Consider the following 22,113-nt stretch of genomic DNA (forward strand, 5'->3'; position numbering starts at 1 on the left):
CTCCCTATCAATTCTATCATACGCTTTCTCTAAATCCATAAATGCCCAAAACACATCCTTGCCTTTCGCTAAATACTTTTCACACACTTGTCTCACAGCAAACACCTGATCAACGCATCCCCTCCCTCTCCTAAAGCCACACTGCTCATCACCAATCACTCCCTCTGTATCCTCTCTAACTCTCATAATTAACACTCTACCATACACCTTACCTACAACACTCAACAGACTTATACCCCTAAAGCTAGTACATTCATACTTATCACCCTTGCCTTTATACAACGGGACCACACAAGCACTTGCCCAGTCAATTGGCACCATACCTTTCTCAAAGCACACATTCAACAATCTTATTAACCAGTCAACAATAGTCACGCCACCACCCTTCAGGCATTCCACAGCACATCCATCCATACCTGCAGCTTTCCCTGTTTTCATCTCCTTTACTGCCTTCTCCACTTCCTCCTTCGTGATCAAAGAATCATTCAACTCTCCCAACACATTTATTCCTTGCACCCTTCCATCCGCCACAATCTCAACCACCCTTTCCTCCTCTACATTTAACAATCTTTCAAAATACTCTGCCCATCTCTTCCTTACTGCATCCATCTCAATTAACATCCTTCAATCCTCTGCTTTTACTCGTTCTTCCTTCCCAGCCTCTCCCTTTCGCACCCTTTTCACCTCCTTCCAAAACATTTTCTTAATGTGTTGAAAATTCTCTGTCAGCCACCTACCCCACCTCTCATCTGCTGCTAATTTAGCATCACGCACAGCCCTTCTCGCTCTATTCCTCTTTTCCATATACCTTTCATATGACATCTCATCCTTCCTCTGCAGCCACACTTCATATGCACGTCTCTTCTCAGCCACAGCCATACTTACTTCCTCGCACCACCATTCACTTCCTTTTCTTACACCACCACCCACACGTCTCACACCACACACCTCTTCTGCATGCCCCACCACAGCACTCTTAAACGACTGCCATTCCTCCTCCACGCTGCCATTTTCCCGATCTTTCACTGCGTTCCACTCATCTTTCAATTTCTCCTGATACTCTATCTTTTTCTCTCTTTTATCCAACTCACTCACTTTCAAAACCTCCCTGCCACACCTAACCCTCCTAGCTCTCACCCATCTATTACCTACTCTTAACTTTCCCTCCACCAGGTAGTGGTCAGACATACCTCCACCCTCCCCTCTCAGAACTCTCACATTCAACAATCTTCCTATTACATTCCTAGACACAACCACATAGTCCATCAAAGCTCTATCAACAACCCTTCTACCCTCCTGTCTCACCCATGCATACTTATAAATATCTTTCTTCTCAAACAGCGTATTCTCAATCACCATCTCTCGCTCAACACACATCTTTATCATTCGTTCCCCATTTTCATTTCTTCCAGTCACACCATGCATACCAACTACGCCTTCAACTGCTACATTTCCCACTCTAGCATTCAGATCTCCCATCATTACCACATTCACATTCGCTCCAAAACTCTGCAGACACTTATCAACATCGTTCCAGAAAGACTCCCTCTCTTGTTCATCCCTTTCACTACCAGGCCCATATGCACTCACAAACACCCACAACTCACGTTCAAATTTCGCTTTCACCCACATCAGTCTCGATGACACCTCCTTCCATTCAATCACACACTGCTGTACGTCTGGACTCACTAACATGGCCACATCTTCTCTTGCCCTTCCTCTATCAACACCTGACAATCTTCCATTCACACTTCCAAACATAGACTCCCCCTTCCCTTTCATCTTCGTTTCACTCAAAGCTAACACATCCAACTTTCTTCTCAAAAACATTCTCCCAATCTCCTCCCTTTTAGCCTCAATCGTAATACATCTACGTACATTCATAGACCCAATCTTCAGGGTACGGGGATAACTCAATCCCCTATCCCTTTCTCTGGCCTGTCTCTTTTTAGGAACTAAAAAACAGAGGAAGGGGTCCCTAGTCCCCTCACCCCGCCTCTTTTAGTCGCCTTTTACGACACGCAGGGAATACGGTGGCAGTATCCTTCCTAACACAACCTGGCCGCAGAGTAGTAGTACCACTCCATAGTGCGGCAAGGTTGTGTCCCCCCCGCCATAGAGGGGGGGGGACACTGTTGATAAAATTTCACCTAAATCATGCTGTCTGATTCACTGACGAAATTGAGACTTATGGAACTTAAAAGATAATATAAATCTTGGATTCATTATTCATCATATGGTAGACGGTAGGGGAGGGAAGCCAGAAAACAGAGAGGCAAGGACTCTTACCAAGGGAGGTACGAGGTGGATGGTAGGTAGTTGTCTGCTTAGACCACTGGTTCTCAGTCTGAGGGCTATGGCTCCTAAGTGAGCCATGGGAGGACTTTAGGGGGGTCATGACAGGCTAGTGTAAGTAGTAAATCAAAATGTCTGTCTAACACTCGAGTGAGGGGGCTACATGTTTAACCCCTACACCGCAGGGATGTTTTTGCACTCCTTGCGTGTCCAGTGTGGATATTCGCGCTCCGACTGACTTTTTAAAAATATTTGCCAAAAATCAGTTATTAGTCCTAGAATACTATAATTAAACAAGCATATGCCACATAACTTCAGCTTTCTCCTGGGATGTTTGTTGAGCCTTCGTCGTCTACCGTAGGACTTGTGGAGACTTCTGAAGTTGAGTAATGAAGTCTCCACTTTACACTTCCCGATACCCCGTAATATAGTTACTACTGCCTGATATTATAACTATAAACACTATTCTATGATTTTCAAGTAGTTTGGAATCCATATTCCAAAAAAAACACTGTGAAAGCAATATAAATTAAGAGCACATACGAGCTTTCCTCCCGTGATGGTTCCTCAATGGTATTCTGAGGCGGAGCTGTCATTTATTATTTATAAACACACTCACACTTTATATCCCTAGTACTTTATTACACTTATTTATATATACAATATTTATCTATAAGTTTTTTTCAGTACTAGTAGTTTATTTTCACTCCAGGCATTCACTTTCTCGTTCTGCATACTAGCGTAGAGAGTGAAGCTGTCACTTTCACTTTCATTTCTCCCAGTATTCATACATGCTAGAGCAAAACTTTCACTTTCACTTTCATTACTCCTAGTATATATACTCGTATTCTTATATTACTACTTATTTACATTTCTATTTACATCTCTGTTTTATTTACATTATTTACATTTCTATTCTATTTACACTATGTTATGCACTGTCACTTGCAATAACTTACAAAACTATTTTCCACTGTTCACTTATATTTACATTCATTGCTTTCACTTGCTGTTTACACATTATTTACATTTCCACTTGCACTGTTTCAGAGTCACCAGAAAGATTGTATTCACTGTCCATCATTATCAATGATAAATTAGCCAGTTCACGTTCCACAGCAGTCACTTAGCCCTTTACCCCTACACACGAGGTTTAATAGGGGTAGAGGTCACAGGGCCCTTTGCATGGGGCTAAAATTCAGCGGAATTGGACAGGCGCAAATCCGACGTGGTTTCACCTTGAAAGACGACAGTAAACTGAATGCTGTGGCCTAGGGGCAGTGAAGGGTTGCCAATGTCAGCGTGGTGACAGTTGCTAATATATACACTATGAAATGATTGTCAGGAAATCTAGACAATACATAATAAATTAGGTGGTTCCAGGTGAATGTAAATATCACTTAGGCTTCTCCCTTCCTTTCTTATATATATTTTTATTATGAGAACAGGTCATACGGCATATTTCAAGGGGAAATAAACAGGGAAAACTAGCAAACGAGCACATGAGGTGTTGCCAGGTGATAATTAGCCCATTCCAGATGTATGGCAGTATCAATTACCTTTTCTCTTTCTTTTATATATTATTTTGTATAAGAATAGGGCAAAGGGCACATTTCAATGGATAAAATGAGTGGAAATATCCATCTGGGATTTGTGTAGCTCAATGCAGCTGGTCAGGCTGGAGGAGAGGGTAATGGAGGGGGGGTAAGGAGGGGAGGAGTCAAGGATAGGAGAAAAATGGCTAAATTGTCAACAGTGGATGGGAGTACAGGTGACATTAGCAGAACTGAGTATAGCTGGACACTGGTAGTATGATAGATGATACAAGCCACCACTTGAAAGCCCGGGTGAATTCAAAATAACACAGAATCACAAAAGTGATGCTCTGCGGTATGATCTCTTGCTCCCGAGCGTCACGAAAGTGACGCCCCACGGTTAAGGGGTTAAGCCTGTTGCTTTGCTCCCTCTTGCTCCAGCAAATACTTGCTACTTTTTGACACCGCTGGACAAATGAATGGGCAAGAAAAAATATGGCTGAGTGGCTGCACTTTGTATGCAATCTGCAGGAGCAAATGGTTGTTGAACATACCATATATAGTCCGATTTGCCTCTATAGAAGGGATTTTTCCAACAGATTTACTTGTAACCTTCCTCTTAGCTGCAATCCCAGTTTGCCCCCTCAGATGTAGGTTCGTGAGAAGTACAGTACCTACTGCATTCTGTAAAGTATTCTAGTGTTACTTGCAAGATATTAAATTGATATTAATATTGTGAAATTAACATATCTGTGCCCATTTTATCCATATATTTACCTATCGATACATTTAGATATAGATATAGTTGTATATTTCATGTATTCCTCCACTCTGCCTTCCCAGCTCCCTGGTAGTCTCCGTATCATACCACTAAGTTTGATATTGCTCTCATATATTCTCATTGTAATCTCATTTCTGTTCATTTTCTCATCCATTCATTTGTTTTATTAGCATTGGCCACATGCACCAAACATGCAGTACCAGTTTAAAGTTTATGATGAAATTCAACTAATTCACTTTCACCAAACAATCTGCAGTAATATCAGTGCTGAAAAAAAAAAAAAGTGTTACATTGAATGTAAATCGAAAAGGCTTTCACCAAACCCGATTTCAATGCCGATTTAACAGCTCTGACATGAAATTTATGAGAAACAATGTGAAATTTTAATGCAGGGCAGGGTCGGCTTCCAATATGAAACATTAGTTTTTGTTTCCAAGTTTACTTTAATTCTATGTTGTTATCGTAAACGAGCTAGATTTCTCATAGGACATTTAAAAGAAAATTGTGTGTGTGTGTGTGTGTGTCTGTGTGTGTGTGTGTGTGTGTGTGTGTGTGTGTGCGCGCATGTGTGTGTGTGTGTGTGTGTGTGTGTGTGTGTGTGTGTGTGTGTGTGTGTGTGTGTGTGTGTGTGTGTGTGTGGGTGGGTGTGGGTGTGAGAGAGAGAGAGAGAGAGAGAGAGAGAGAGAGAGAGAGAGAGAGAGACAGACAGACAGACAGACAGACTGATAGACAGAGACAGACAGACGGACAGAGACAGACAGACAGAGACAGACAGACAGACAGACAGTCAGCTCCTAAAGATTCCGGACATGAATCAACTTAAGAATCGCCTAAGTGTTAGCTGACACGAAGTTGAATAACACACGGTAGTTTGTTAATTGGAATAAACTGGTCCTATTTTCCCCCTTCAAGGCGTTCGCTTGAATTATCTGTTCCTGGAAGGTTTCACTGAGTTAAATAAATCTGACGTTAGTCGGTATATACCGTACACAAACATTAATCACAGCCAAAATGTTAAAAAACTTCCGACAACATCAGATTAATAAATTTAGCTTCGTATAGAATTCAGAAAGACTTTGAAAAATGGCTACAGTTACAAAAACTGGTGGAAATATTTTTATGTGCAGTGAAGTGACAGGACACAATACTTTGCAATAACAGTGTACAGTCCTACTGAGGGTCTATGACTTGTGGTATTGCTCACAATTCATCACTAGGACACACACACACACACACACACACACACACACACACACACACACACACACACATTCGTAGTCTCTCTCTCTCTCTCTCTCTCTCTCTCTCTCTCTCTCTCATTGCCTTCGATGGTTCTCCTGAATTTTCCTCAGCCCTTCCCTCCTTCTGATTTCTCGTTTTCCTCCATCTCATCTGCCGCCATATACTCATCTCATCCGCATCTGTGCCCTATTGGGTACTTCCAACAGCGGCCTTGCCTGACTGGCTAACAATAACCGTGAAATGGTGGTCGGTTCTTCAGTTTCCTTTCCCCCCCTTTCCGAATTAAAGCCTACTCCTCTCCTCTGCCATCCTCCATTTTCCTTCCTTCCGTCCCTTCTATCTTATCTGATTCCATCTCCTTGTGTCCTCTCTTCGCTTGCACTCTCCTTTCCTTTCCATGTAGGTCCTTGCCTTTTCCTTCACTCTCTTTCGCATTCCACATCTTTCCCTGCCTCTTCTTATTTACCTTTCTTTCGATATTGCTATGTTAATCCTTTTATGTTCTGCCACGTGTCCAATTATATATTATTTATTTACTTAGATGTGAGGCAAGTTGTCAGAAATATAGAAAGAGTGTCGTCTAAGATGGCATGGTAGATATGATGAGAGATGTAAGAATTTGGGTGATGAGATAGAACCGTACCCAGTGTTCAAGGACGGTAGTTTAGTGATCAGACCTCGCATTCTGGAGTCGCGGATTATCTGTGCTTTCAGAATCGCTTTCCAAGCGGTGACTGAGGAGATATACATAGTGTTCTACTCATCAGCAGAGTGGCTCACTCTAGCCTAGTCTGGGAACATTACATCTCTAAGGGGATACTATGGGACAGTCTGTATTTGTTATACGTGAGGGTAAAGTAGATGTAATGACTTGAGCGGCGTGTATGTATATATATATATATATATATATATATATATATATATATATATATATATATATATATATATATATATATATATATATATATATATATATATATATATATATATATATATATTTGTAGTGTGTGGGAGCACTCATCCATGTTGTGCTGCATTGCATGTCTCCCCGTTCCCCTCTTCCATTCTCCCTCTTCTGTTTTACTTTCCTTCACTTTTTCATCTCTCTCCTGCCTGTGGGTAACTTTACACTCCCTCATGTCTTTCTTTCCTTCATTCTTTAATCTTCCTTCTGCTTATGGGAGACTCAACAATGAGTGACATGCCCAATGGTTTCATATACACCAGGCAACCATTTACTACGCTGGGTGGTAAACATAAAACCAAAATATGGCGCCTGCTGGTTTAGTGGTCAATTAAGGTGCTCCAGTCGGATTGAGCCTGCGTAGTTTAATATCCAAGGAATGGTTGGGGTTCATTGCTCACGTAATGCCACTCAGGGATGAGTGAGGCTGGTCATTCTCATCGCAAATGTCAGGATCAACATGCCTAGCCCCGGGTTCCTAGCTTCTCATGGGGCGACATTGGATTAGATGATGGATATATATATATATATATATATATATATATATATATATATATATATACTTTATCATCATCATCATCTCGACCTCCTTTCCCACCCAAGGGCAGGGTGAGGAGTAGCAATGTCCAGACAGCCCAAAATTGCCCAATCCAATGGGCCACTCTTCCATTCACTCATCATTCAAGCCCCCGGAATCCTGACTCTATCGGAAACGTCAAAAACATTCACCACGTTCTGTAGCTTCACATATCGTATTCGAAAGAGTCAATCCAGACGCTGCCACATTAAAAAGGGGTGCCAAAAATCCCTGATCATGCCCATCTCCTCACAAAGTTCATCCAGCCAGCTCGATCTCCTGTCAGTTCCATAGCCTCACCGACTTCCAAACCTCTCTTCCTCACACATTCATCCACCGTATCTCTCCACGTTCTTCTTGGCCTACCTCGCCTCCTCCCTCCTTCGAATTCGCTCAGATATACCTTCTTCACCACTCTATTGTTATCCATTCTCTCCACATGACCATACCATCTCATCTTTAGTTCTGGTGTCCACCGACTTCCTCACTCCGCATCTTTCACGAATCACATTATTTCGTATCCTATCCACCCTCTGTTCTCCACATACATTCCTCAGCAGTCTCATCTCCACTGCTCTTACTTTTGACTTTCATTTTCATGCCACACCATGGTCTCACATCCATACGTTAAAGTTGGCACTAACACTGCTTCATGTAAGCCTCGTGCAGCTGCAGCACTCAAGCCTCTGTTTCTTATCAAGGCCTTCATTGCACCAGCTACTTTTCTTCCTTGTGTCACTCTACTTTCAACTTCTTTTGCACATTTTCCTCTCTTTTATATCACTGTACCCAGGTATTTGAACTCTTTCACCTATTCCAGTCTCTCTCCATTCACTGATACATTGCACTGGGAGTCACCTTCTCTCTCAATAACCATCACTTTACTCTTTTCTACATTTACTCTCAAGGAACGACGCTTACAGACATCAGCAAAACTCTGCATTAGCCTAACAAATTCTTGTCCGGTACTTGCAAGCAGTACTGGATCATCAGCATACAACAAATTTGAGATATTCCATCCATCACCATTCATTACCAATGCCATCCCTCTCTCCATTACTCGTGTTTTCACTTCTCTCATCACCTCATCCATATATACATTGAACAACCATGGGGACATCACACAACCTTGTCGCACGCCCTTACTGATTGTGAACCATTCACTTTGATGCCCATTAACCCTGACACATGCATCACTACCATCATAAAAACTCTTCACGGCACCTAATATATATATATATATATATATATATATATATATATATATATATATATATATATATATATATATATATATATATATATATATATATATATATATATATATATATATATATATATATATATATATTGTTACGCAACAGAGAAAGATAACGTACAATTTAAGTGAGAATACTAAGAGTCACTACTGTCCCGTAAAGTTCCAGGTTCAAAACAAAAGAGTTAGGTAAAATTACAAGTTAAAGTTTAATGCACAAACTAACAACAAAACATTCAGGACTCATAAGGATAATATAATGGCAAAAACAGGTTAAATATATGGTTAACTGCAATAGCCTCTATTAACACGAAATTAGCAAGAGTAAATTTACCTAAGTCAGCCCTGATAAAATGAAAATACACTGGGTAATGCTCAGTTAATGCAAGATAAATTATTACAGATACAAACTATTATGAACAAGGGCTTAATAACAAGAACCCTACACGAATCACAAAACAACCTTACTAGGCCTACAAATTAACAACTTATGCTATACAGTACAAGAACAAAATGCAATAACAGGTATACTCAAATTTCACACAGCTACTAGATGGTTGGAGACTTCCTGAGAAACTCACAATAATAACTGTACAGGGGAGGACAGAGATGTGAACAAAATGAGGAGCAGATCTAAGTGGCAATGATGCAAAGACTGAGCTCATTATATAGGGGCCAGCAGAGCTTGATACAACTTGTAAGAAGGATGCGCAAATGAAGCCATGGGGACAAAGAGTTGACAATCCTGCTCTGAACAACAGAAAGGACGACTTACTCTACTATAGCGGTAGAAGGGGGGGACTGAGGCAGAACACGCTCGTGATCAAACATGCAGCATACTGTGCGTTAAAATTACACAAAGGATGATGAAATCATAGGCTATGTAACACCTCCCCACAAAGAAAAAGAAATTTACAAAGGAAATTTCTTATTACTCTAAAACAATCTGTCTAAAGTCTAGATAAGCAATCTGCAATAACATTTTCTTTCCCCTTGACATGTTGTATGTCTAATGAATACTCCTGAAGAAGTAGACTCCATCTTGTCAATCTCTGATTTTTATCTTTAAACTTACTAAGGAATTTCAGTGAGTTATGATCGGTATAAATGACTATGGGGTCAAAACCAGAACACAAATAAAATGAAAAATGCTGTAAACCCAAAATCAAGGCCAAAAGCTCTTTCTCAATAGTTGAGTAGTTCTTTTCAGGTGGAGTGAACTTCTTACTGTAATAAGATACAGGGTGTTCAATACCCTGATCATCCTCTTGCAGCAAAACAGCCCCAGCTCCTGTTTCACTTGCGTCAACAGCCATCTTAAAAGTCTTAGCAAAATTTGGAGTAGCGAGCACTGGCTGACTTAATAGGATAGCTTTAAGTTTGTTGAAAGAGGATTCACAGTTATTGGTCCAGACAAATTTAACTTCCTTTTTCAGTAGGTCTGTAAGTGGTGATACAAGAATTGAAAAGTTAAGAACAAATCTCCTGTAATAACCTACCATTCCCAAAAATCTTTGTAGCTCTTTCCTACTTTTAGGTCTGGGAAGATCACTTATAACCTGAACCTTAGCTCCTGGTGGTGCAACATGTCCATCACCAATTACATACTCAAGGTACTGAACTTTATCTTGACCAAACTCACACTTTGATAAATTAGCTACAAGATTAGCCTGAACCAAACGCTCAAGAAATTTACTGACATGGCATAGGTGATCTTTCCAGTTGTCACTGAAGATTAATACATTATCAATATAAGCAACACACCCTGCCAAACCCTCTGTTACAACATTCATGAGCTTCTGAAATGTGGCTGGTGCATTCTTCATACCATATGGCATTACGGAACATGCAAAACTCTTTCCTAGTGTTACAAAACATGAGATCTCCCTAGCACGTTCAGTCATAGGTACTTGCCAGTATCCCTTTAACAAATCAAACTTACTTATGTACCTAGCCTTTCCGATCTTGTCTATGCAATCTTCCACGCGAAGGAGAGGGTAAGTGTCTGTTTTGGTTATCTGATTAACACGTCTGTAGTCAATGCAAAGCCGCTGTGACCCACCTGGCTTAGGGACTAGAGTGACAGGAGAACTCCACTCGCTTTGACAGGGCTCAATCATCTTGTGGTCCAACAGGTAGCCAAGCTCCTTCTGGATGATAGGAACTTTCACTGGGTTCACACGGTAAGGAGGCAGTTTAATTGGCTTTGCGTCTCCAACATCGACATCATGCATCAACACAGTGGTTCTTCCTGGAGTAGCACGGAACACTTGCGGGTACTCCTGCAGTAATGCCGAAAACTCCTGCCTTTCCTCGGGAGGTAGATGAGAAAGCTTAGTCTGGAGATCATTCATGATATCAGGATTCTTCCCCAAACTATCACTCAGGCTCATACTGCATGGGAGAGCTTCACTTGCAGACTCGGGTGGAACAGCTACAATGCAGACTGGATTATTTTCGTCCCGCCTGTGATATAACTTTAGCATGTTGATGTGACATAGTTGCCTGCTCTTTCTACGATCTGGTGTGGCGATGACATAGTTGACATCACTGAGTTTCTTCTCCACGAAATAAGGACCACTAAACTTGGCTTGAAGAGGTTGCCCATGAACTGGTAGCAGAATCAAAACCTGATCTCCTGGCTGAAAGTGGCGTAACCTGGACTTCTTATCATACCAAGTCTTCATCTTCTCCTGAGCAGCTCCTAAATTCTCTCTCGCCAGCTGTAAAGCAGTGGACAGCCGTTCTTTGAACTTCATCACATACTCCAGCAGGTTGACGTCATCTTCCTCCGACAGCCAGCATTCCTTGAGTAACTTAAGGGGTCCTCTTACTTCATGGCCAAACAGTAGTTCAAAAGGTGAGAAGCCCAGTGATTCATTTGGAGATTCTCTTGCGGCAAATACGACAAATGGAAGACCTTTATCCCAGTCTTTCTGATGTTCCAAACAGTATTTCTTGAGCATTGATTTGAGTGTTTGATGATATCTCTCCAACGCTCCTTGGGTCTGGGGATGGTAAGCTGAAGACGTGATCTGGGTGATGCCCAACTCTTTCAGAGACTGCTTGAAAACGTTTGACATGAAATTACTTCCCCGGTCTGACTATACCTCCTTTGGCAGACAAAACTTTGTGAAGAACCCTAGCATTTCCTTAACCACGTTCTTTGCTGAGATATTTCTAAGTGGAATGGCTTCAGGATAACGAGTAGCCATATCAATCAGGGTCAACACATAAGAAAATCTTGAAGAAGTCTTAGGAAGAGGACCCACAATATCCACCAACACACGGGTGAAAGGCGCCTCAAAAGGAGGAATGGGAACTAGAGGTGCAACCTTTTCGGTCTGATTACACTTCCCCACAACTTGACAGATGTGACAAGACTTACAATACCAGGAAACATCCCTGAAGATACCTGGCCAGTAGAAGTGTTTCAAAATGCGTGCCACAGTCTTCCTCACTCCAAGGTGTCCTGCCAAACTGGAATCATGAGCCACTCTAATGATATCCTGCCTACAAACACGAGGGATGACAACTTGATGTACAACCTCCCATTCACAGTCGGCTGATGCTGTTGGGGGTCTCCACTTCCTCATAAGTACTCCTGACTTCACATAATAACAAGTAGAAGCACCGGCTGACTCTTCTTCACTGTAAGCAGAGTTAGCTAGACCTTTCAACTCAGGGTCAGCAACCTGCAACTCAACCAACTCTTGATGAGACAAATTATCAACACTACGGGGTACTGCCTCATCTGGTGAGTGGTCCAAATTAGCAAGAAAAGTGTCAGCTAGGATAACATCATCATCATCATTATCCTCTAAATCACCAGTAACTTTAGACTTAGCCCTAGTGACAGCACATGCAGGGAACATATCAGGGACATCACAATCCTGGGCCGCAGCCACTGGCTACACTAGACAACTGAGGAGCTGGACACACTTGACTTCCACCAATATCATTTCCAAGTAAGAAAGTTACACCTGATATTGGGAGTGTCTCAACCAAACCAACCATAACGGAACCATTAACAAAACCAGACTCTAAATTCACTCTGCACAGAGGAACAGAGAAGTAGTTATTCCCTACACCTTGTAAGATTACAGTTTCATCAGAGGAATTAACATTAGAGCCTAGAACACTGGTCAGCATAAGGGATTGGCAAGCACCTGTATCACGATATATTTGAACTGATTTCCTGTCATTACTGTCCAGAGGACTGACAAAACCATCAGACAGGAAATTAGCACATGAACTCTTGAGATTGTCACCCACTTTACTGCTCAAAAGAGGAGCTCCATCATGAGAATTTAAGTTACCCCTCAAAGCAGGTTCAGTTAACTCAGTTAAAGAATTCTGGGAACTCTCAAGAGTGGACACTAGACCAGTTGACTGAATATTTAAAGACTCCTTTTTGTTCACATCACGCTGTCTCCTGAAACATCTCTCCGTAGTATGACCAAGCTTACTACAATAAGTACATTTACTTTTCTGAAATCTAGAGGTGAAGCTGGTATTTACTTCCTGAGAAACATCATCCTTATTCTCTTTCCTGTTACCTGTACTCTGAGTAGAGGCAACGTACTTACTCTCAGCTTTCCTCTTTTCTCTAGAATATCTCTTGTTAGTGAGAACATATTCGTCAGCTAAAACTGCAGCATCAGACAAATTATCTATTCTTCTCTCATCAAGATATAGGCTTACATCTTTACTAATAAACCTCTTGAAGTCCTCCAGCAAAATCATCTGCTTAAATCTACCAAAATCAGAATCCACATTCTTAGAATTTAACCACTGCTCTAACAGATCTTTGATTTTTGCATACTCAACATGGGATTGCTTATCTTGCTTGTAAGTTGTCCTAAATTTTACTCTATAGGCTTCAGGAACAAGCTCATAGGCCTTAAGAAACAAGCTCTTAACTACATCATAATTATCAGATTGATCCTGAGGCAAAGATGCATAAGTTACTTGAGCTTTACCGGTGAGAACAGTTTGAAGGAGTACTGGCCAATACTCCTTGGGCCAACTAAACCTGTAGCTACCCTCTCAAACAACTGAAAATACTTTGTTAAATCAGATTCATTAAAAGGAGGGACAAGTTTAACATTTTTAGCCACATCAAAATCATCAGAGCTAGATGATCCAGTTCCACCTTGTTTCATGCGATACTCATGGTCTGCCTGAATCCTGGCAAGTTCAATTTGTGCCTGAGCCTGTACCTGTGCCTCTTGAATACGAGCATTTGCCTCCTTAACACAAGCCTTCTTAGCCTGAGACTCAGCCTCCTTAGCACGTGCTTGAAATTCAGCTTCCTTCACACGAGCCTCCTGCAGGGCTGGCTGTAACTTAGCTAATTCAATCTGCGTTTGCTCATTTGGAGGAGTTATATTAAACAAGCTTTCATTAATCATGTCAATAATTTGATCTTTAGAATGATGAGAGCGAACAGCAATTCCCAATTGTTGAGCAACGAGCTTAAGTTCATTCTTTGTTCTGTTTTCTATATCACACACTGTTTGCACATTTGACATAAAATCTTTGTCTTCATCAAGTGTAGAAATAGTAGACATCATGAATAAATCACAGTCACAAAATATCAAACAATATCCTTATGATAATATCCTGAATATCCTGATATGAGGTCGCCAAATTTATGTTACGGAACAGAGAAAGATAACGTACACTTTAAGTGAGAATACTAAGAGTCACTACTGTCCCGTAAAGTTCCAGGTTCAAAACAAAAGAGTTAGGTAAAATTACAAGTTAAAGTTTAATGCACAAACTAACAACAAAACATTCAGGACTCATAAGGATAATGTAATGGCAAAAACAGGTTAAATATATGGTTAACTGCAATAGCCTCTATTAACACGAAATTAGCAAGAGTAAATTTACCTAAGTCAGCCCTGATAAAATGAAAATACACTGGGTAATGCTCAGTTAATGCAAGATAAATTATTACAGATACAAACTATTATGAACAATGGCTTAACAACAAGAACCCTACACGAATCACAAAAGAACCTTACTAGGCCTACAAATTAACAACTTATGCTATATAGTACAAGAACAAAATGCAATAACAGTTATACTCAAATTTCACACAGCTGCTAGATGGTTGGAGACTTCCTGAGAAACTCACAATAATAACTGTACAAGGGAAGACAGAGATGTGAACAAAATGAGGAGCAGATCTAAGTGGCAATGATGCAGAGACTGAGCTCATTATATAGGGGCCAGCAGAGCTTGATACAACTTGTAAGAAGGATGCGCAAATGAAGCCATGGGGACAAAGAGTTGACAACCCTGCTCTGAACAACAGAAAGGACGACTTACTCTACTATATCGGTAGAAGGGGGGGACTGAGGCAGAACACGCTCGTGATCAAACATGCAGCATACTGTGCGTTAAAATTACACAAAGGATGATGAAATCATAGGCTATGTAACAATATATATATGTATGTATATTTAAATTGCCAGACGCGTTAATCCTGTACTGGATGGCAATAAACAAATCGCTTCCATGTTGCCCTGTCCCCCGCCATTTCACTGCCCTGCTCCCATCTAAAACCTCCATCTTTCATGCACCTCTCCACTCCATCCCTTCATCTCATCCATGGCCTCCATCTCACTCACTTAGACTCGTCAGTCTCTCGGTCTCCATCCTCTCCACATGGCCAAACCATCTCACTGTGCTTCTTCTAATGTTTCGTGTAACATCCACTTCCACACCAAAACGCTCCTTCACTTCCTCATTTGTCAGTCTGTCTCTCATTTCCACTGCTTTCATTCTTGACTTAGGTCCTTCCAACAAGGTCCAAGCTTCACTTTCATATGTTAGAGGTGGTATCACAATACTGTCATGCAGTAACTTTTTCACTTCAATGCTCACTTCCCTGTTTCTTATTACTGTTTTCAAAGGAAGAGCAACCTTTCTTCCTTGTTGTACCATTTCAAGCACTTCACCCTCTAAACTTCTATCCTTACTCATCACACTCCCCATTAACTTAAAAGTACCCACATTTTCCATGTCTTCCTCATCCAGCCTAACTGTACATTCAGTGACTTCATTTCTCTCGAAGACCATAACTTTACTTTTCCCTACATTCACCTTTAGGTGTCAGGACTCTAAATTATCATAATACAATGCATAATAGATAGGAACATAAATGTGTAGCCTGAAGGGAGAAGTCAAGCTAGGTGTGGGAAAGGAAATGTCGTTTGCAGATTTCTCGGAGGAATGCCAGACTGCAATGTCTCACCAGAAACGCTACATAGACACGGACACAGAGGCTTCTAGAACTTTCTGACGTACGTCCAGTACACGGGACACAAGCTCTCCAATACAAGAATGGAGGAATTAGACAGGTAGAAGGGAGAGAGAGAGAGAGAGAGAGAGAGAGAGATAGCGGGACTCTACTCCATACTGTACTTCACCCATGTGTGATAAACTTAGTTAATCTTTTCGAGTGAATAAAAATTATAAATAGTGCCATACTCATTTTTACCTCTCCTGTCACTGAATGACAAAGGGAACTAAGATTATTTACTTACAAACCTACTCGCGCATAACTACGGCTCGTCCACGAGTACAGTATATGCATACATGTTCTACAAAACCTACTACAAGCAGCTACGAAGTGACTACATAGATTCCTTTTCTTATACACTCTCCAAAATTAGTTCACCAAGTCTTGCAGCTCATCTTCGTCTTCACTTAACAACACAGTATCATCTGCAAACAACAGTATAGAGTTTTCACACACTTCCCTCTGAAATGAGGGCCGCTACAACATACACTGCCCTACCTTGTATCTCTTTTATAACCCCTATCCATATACAGATTGAACAACCATGGAGATATTACACATCCCTGTCTCAATCTTACATTCAAATAGTAAAATTCACTCAGTTCACTGTCAACATGCATTGCAGCCTTAGCACTCTCATACATGCTCTTCACTGCATTCATCACCTTCCTATTTACTCCATATATTCTTAATACTTCCCACAATCCTTGTGTATTCACCCAGTCATATGATATCTAATATCCATGAAAGCCGCATACAACTTCTTTCCCTTCACTAGAAACTTTTTCACTGAAGACCTAAGAATGAGTATCCGGTCTTCACAACCCCTTTCCTTCCTAAAACCTCCCTGTTCTTCTCCAACTAATTTGTCTGTTATTTCCCTAACTCGATTAATAAGTATCGTGCCATATACTTTTCCTATTACACTACAAAGACAAATGCCCCCATGATTACAACACGCATCTTTTTCGCCTTTTCCTTTGTACAGGGGAATGATTATACTCAACTCCCAATCGTCCAGGGAAGTTTACATTCCTCCCAGGCCAATCTGCACAACTGCCACATCCATTCTACTGCTATCTCTCCCCCATGCTTCAGCATTTCACCACATTCTGTATCAGTTCTTGTGGCTTTCCCCATTTGGACTTTCTTCATTGCTTCCATAACTTCCGTCCTATTGATTTCTTCCTTTCTTCTCACATCTTTCCTTCTCCCAGCCAATGCCCAGCCACTTATACTCTCATTACTTCTAATATACTATAACAGTAGCCGTGTGTGTGTGTGTGTGTGTGTGTGTGTGTGTGTGTGTGTGTGTGTGTGTGTGTGTCTGTGTGTGTCTGTGTGTGTATTTTGGGCAGCCGAAACTACACATTCAAATCGCACCAAAATTGGCACAAAGATCACAAAAAACTCACTGATGTGAAAAACTTGGTCCCGTCATGATTGAAAAACTATTAATATATTTAATGAGCAATCAAAGTTTGACTAAACAACGCCGCTCCTGGCGTGAGTGCATGAATTTAGGGCTGCGTTCACTGTAGAGTTTTTCATGGCTTTATATCGATGTTGCCTTGACGGCCGATAGTGACACCATTAGGCTAGAACAGCACATGAACGTGACTTGGATTACCTGAAATGATTGTAACGCATGCACGAAGCACGAGGAAATTATTGAAAAGTAAAGTCAGACTAGAACGTGACTCAGCGCGAGGAAATGAGTGAGGAGCATGAGAAAATGAGTGCAAAGCACGAGAAAGCGAACGAAGCAGCGTGAGAGCCCTCTGTAGGAACAAGTGCAATAGGGCCCGAAGGGCCCACGAGCACTTGTTCAGTATCTCTATTCAACAATCTCTTAACATGTTCTCTCCATCTACTCACTTTTTCTCCCTTCTCCAGTAATAATTAACCATTTTTATCTTTCACTCCCTGACTAACTTCTTTAACACCCGGTCTAACTCTCTTTACCTCTTTCCAGAACATTTTCTTACTTCCCCTGCACTTTACATTGAAATTCCTTCCAAATTCCTCATCCACTTTCTTATTACGCCCTCTTACTAATCTTTTCACCTCTATTTCTCTCTATATATAACTCTCCTCCATCTCTCAACTTCCTCCACACCCCGGTTTCTCATCAATTCACTATATGCTTTCTTCTTTTGTGCCACAGCCTGTCTTCCCTCTTCATTCCATATCTATATATCTATACACACACACACACACACACACACACACACACACACACACACACACACACACACACACATCTATATATATATATATATATATATATATATATATATGGGAATGCTGGTGATGGGGAGAGTTGGAGCTCCTGTTTCACTAGCTATCTAACCATCCCCTTTGCTGACCTTTTCAGTGTGACAGTAACATGGAGAGTAGATCAGCATACTCTCCCCAACAGTTCCTTTAACTATCTTAAGCACTACCCCACATGCTCTTTACATTTCACACAACGTATCCCACTACGTTACAGGGGTTGGGGCCAGCAAGGGCATGTGGCCAGAAAACTTTGCCCCTGCTACCTAGTGGTGGACTTCTGGGGGAGACGTGATGGGGGTTCTGCCGGCATAGATCATGGGTCCAGGGCGAGATGGGGCTCGAGCCTGTGCTAGAGGGTACAGGGCATTGCGGTTCCCAGGCTGCCGCTTCCAACAAATAGAGAGGGGCCCGAACCTGCAAGTAGCGCCACAGGAAGCTGCCCTATCAGTGGGTGTATAATGGTGGATAGTTGCTGTGCCAAGGCACGCTTGGAGGGTGTCCCTGCATGTGTCCTGGCAGGGTGCCCCGAGGCCACTATCACAGCCACTGGTAAGCTGGTGGGCTAGGTGTCCCAGAGCCATTGCCTGGACCTAGGATGTTGCAGTGAGTGGGGCCTGTGGTGTGTCTGTCCTCCTTTATTAATACTGACTATGACAAAACACAAGAATAAGTTTCAAAGCCATCCTGAGGACAGTAAATCACCCAGGGGGATGAGGGTGGGTTCATGGAATGTGGGAAGTTTGAGGGGAAGAGCGGGGGAAGTCGTTGAGGCATTCAGTAGGAGGTGGGTGGATGTGGCGTGTTTGCATGAAGTCCGGTACAGGGGTGGATCAGCCAGAAAGATTGTTGGGAAGGACTGCTACTATAAGCTGTTTTGGCATGGGGGGGACAGACGGATATGGGGGTGTTGGTGTGATGGTTGTGGAGAAATAGGTGGAATATGTTATGAATGTTATGAGAGGTTATTGGTAGTGAAAATTCTATTCGGTAGAAAGATAACTGCAATTATATCGGCATATGCTCCACAGGCAGGATTGGATGAAGCAGAGAAAGATAGATTTTGGGATGATTTAATACGTGTAGTAGGTGGTATGCGGGATGATGAGATAGTGGTTTTGGGAGGGGAATTAAATGGTCATGTAGGTGAAGCAGCACAAGGTTATGAAGGAGTACATGGGGGATGTGCGTATGGTATAAGAAATGTGGAAGGGGAATGGATACTCGAGTTTGGGGAGGCAACGGACATGATTGTATGCAACACATATTATAGGAAATGAGAGCGTAGGTTAATTACGTATGAGTCTGGGGGAAATAGCAGTCAGATAGATTATATTTTCTGGTTAGGAAGGCTGACAGGCGGTTGGTGAGGGATGTTAAAGTTATAAGAAGTGAGGAGTGTGTGCATCAGCACAAACTATTGATTTGTGATATGGTGCTTAAACAACGAGTGATGAAAAAGAAGACTTATGTACCTAGGAGGAAAATATGGAAGCTGAAAAACCAAGTAGTAAGGGATGCCCTCCATAGCGAGATGAGGAGAGTGGTGGCTGAACAGGGAGCTGTAGACAGAGGCATTAATGAACAGTACAGAGTTCTCAAAAACAAAATTTTGAGAGTTACTGATGTAACATGTGGTTGGACAAAAGGACCACCAAGACATAAAGTAACTTGGTGGTGGGATGAGGGTGTAGAAGCTGCAGTTAAGGAGACAAGAAGGCTTTTCTGGGAATGGAAGAAGGGTGGTAGCAAGGAGGAATACTTGGCTGCCAAGTGTAGGACTAGAAGAGAGGTATACAGGGCGAAGTCTGAGTCACAGAGACATTTACTTGATAACCTAAATCATGGGGAAAGGAAAAATATGATATTTACGGTGGCAAATCAGATGAAGAGGGATAATCGGGATATAGGTGAGCAGTGTGTGAAGAATGGTGAAGGATGAGTAATGGTGAACAGTGAGGATATTTAAGATGCATGGAGAGAGCATTATAGCCGGTTGTTGAATGAGGAGTTTGACTGGGACAGTGAAGGTTTGAAGCCAGCAGATCCAGTGTTTGAACCATGGCCTTTGATTGATGTTGCTACTATGAGTGAGGCAATAGGCAGGATGAAGATGGGGAAGGCAGCAGGTGTGTCTAGGTTGATTGCCGAAATGCTGAGGGTCTCAGGTGATATAGAGGTGAGGTTAGTCACTGACCTGGTAATTATGATTATATATTAGTGTGTTGTCCCAGATTGATTGGGGACAAAGTCTAATATCTCTACCTCTCAACTCAGTACAGCCATCTCCATAAATCAAGACCTATCTACGATCAGTGAATGGGGACAAAACAACCTTGTCTCTTTTAATGCTAGTAAAACTAAATATATACACTTTACTATAGTCTGTCTCAGGAAACATGAGGGAGAGAATTTTACAAAGCCTTTGCCAAAATCGGAACACGAGTGACCGTGTGAAGGATTAAGAGGTCCCCTCGGGATTCTGGACCTTCCTCCTTCCCTCTTCCGTTTTCTTTCCTCTACACACACACACACACACACACACACACACACACACACACACACACACACACACACACGACGCTTAAATAATAAAACAATATGTAGCCTCTATTTATCTATCAGTGCCCAGATATCGGTCCATATGAGGAGGGATGGAGGATGGGAGTGGCCCGGGTCGGAACGTGGGGAGGGTTAGGGTAAGGAAGCCAATGAAATAGCCATCAAAGATGAAGAAGAAGAAAAATTATTTTATTTTATTTTATTTTATTGTTTTATTACTATTCTTTATGAAAAATGTTATGAAAAAACATAAACTGATTTGCAATAGTTTTACTGATCGAAGGATCAACAGTAGCATTTCCTTAATAAATATTCATTATATTCTAAAATTTACATTGAAAATACAATCTCTCTCTCTCTCTCTCTCTCTCTCTCTCTCTCTCTCTCTCTCTCTCTTCCCAACACTTATTCCCTCCCCTCCCTCCCCCCTCCCCCCGATGTAAACCCTCTTTTGTCAGTACTTGCCGGAACATTTACAGTCGATTACTCTCTCTCTCTCTCTCTCTCTCTCTCTCTCTCTCTCTCTCTCTCTCTCTCTCTCTCACACACACACACACACACACACACACACACCGACGGGTACCATAAAATTAAAAAATGACAGTAAAATGAATACACGATATATTTTGACCAAAGTTGCCCTCTTTCCTTCCTCGCCTTCCTTCTTTCCTTCTCATTTCCCACCGTCTTTCCTTCCTTCATGTTCTCTCCATCCTTCCTTTGCCTCCTCTCTCTCTCTCTCTCTCCTCGTCCTTCCTTCCTTCATGTTCTCTCCATCCTTCCTTTGCCACCTCCTCTCTCTCTCATCCTTCCTTCCTTCATGTTCTCTCCATCCTTCCTTTGCCACCTCCTCTCTCTCTCTCTCTCTCTCTCATTCTTCCTTCCTTCATGTTCTCTCCATCCTTCCTTTGCCACCTCCTCTCTCTCTCTCTCTCTCTCTCTCTCTCTCTCTCTCTCTCTCTCTCTCTCTCTCTCAAGGAGGGTGGTGGACTGCGGGATAATGCGAATATGGATATCCAGCTCTGACTGAAGCAAGGGGAAAACTGTAGACAACTCTGTCTTGTCATCTCCCAGGAGTCAGTCAGGAGGTGCTGTGACCTGAGATGCCAACTTACAAATTCTTGATGACAGGCGAATCAAGCTCAAAAAAAAAAGTAAAATAAAAGGAATAATATGCTATTAAATCTAAATATACAACGAATAACTGGTCCAATATTTTTCGTTTATTTTTAGCGCTTTGTAACTCAAAAAAGAAAAAAAAAAGTTGTATCCAAAAACAGGAACCACAGTTCATATTGACCTGTGAG

The sequence above is a fragment of the Coenobita brevimanus genome, chromosome 78, assembly GCF_032717465.1.
Source record: "Coenobita brevimanus isolate Jiangsu-jjx chromosome 78, ASM3271746v2, whole genome shotgun sequence".
Taxonomy (NCBI): Eukaryota; Metazoa; Arthropoda; class Malacostraca; order Decapoda; family Coenobitidae; genus Coenobita; species Coenobita brevimanus.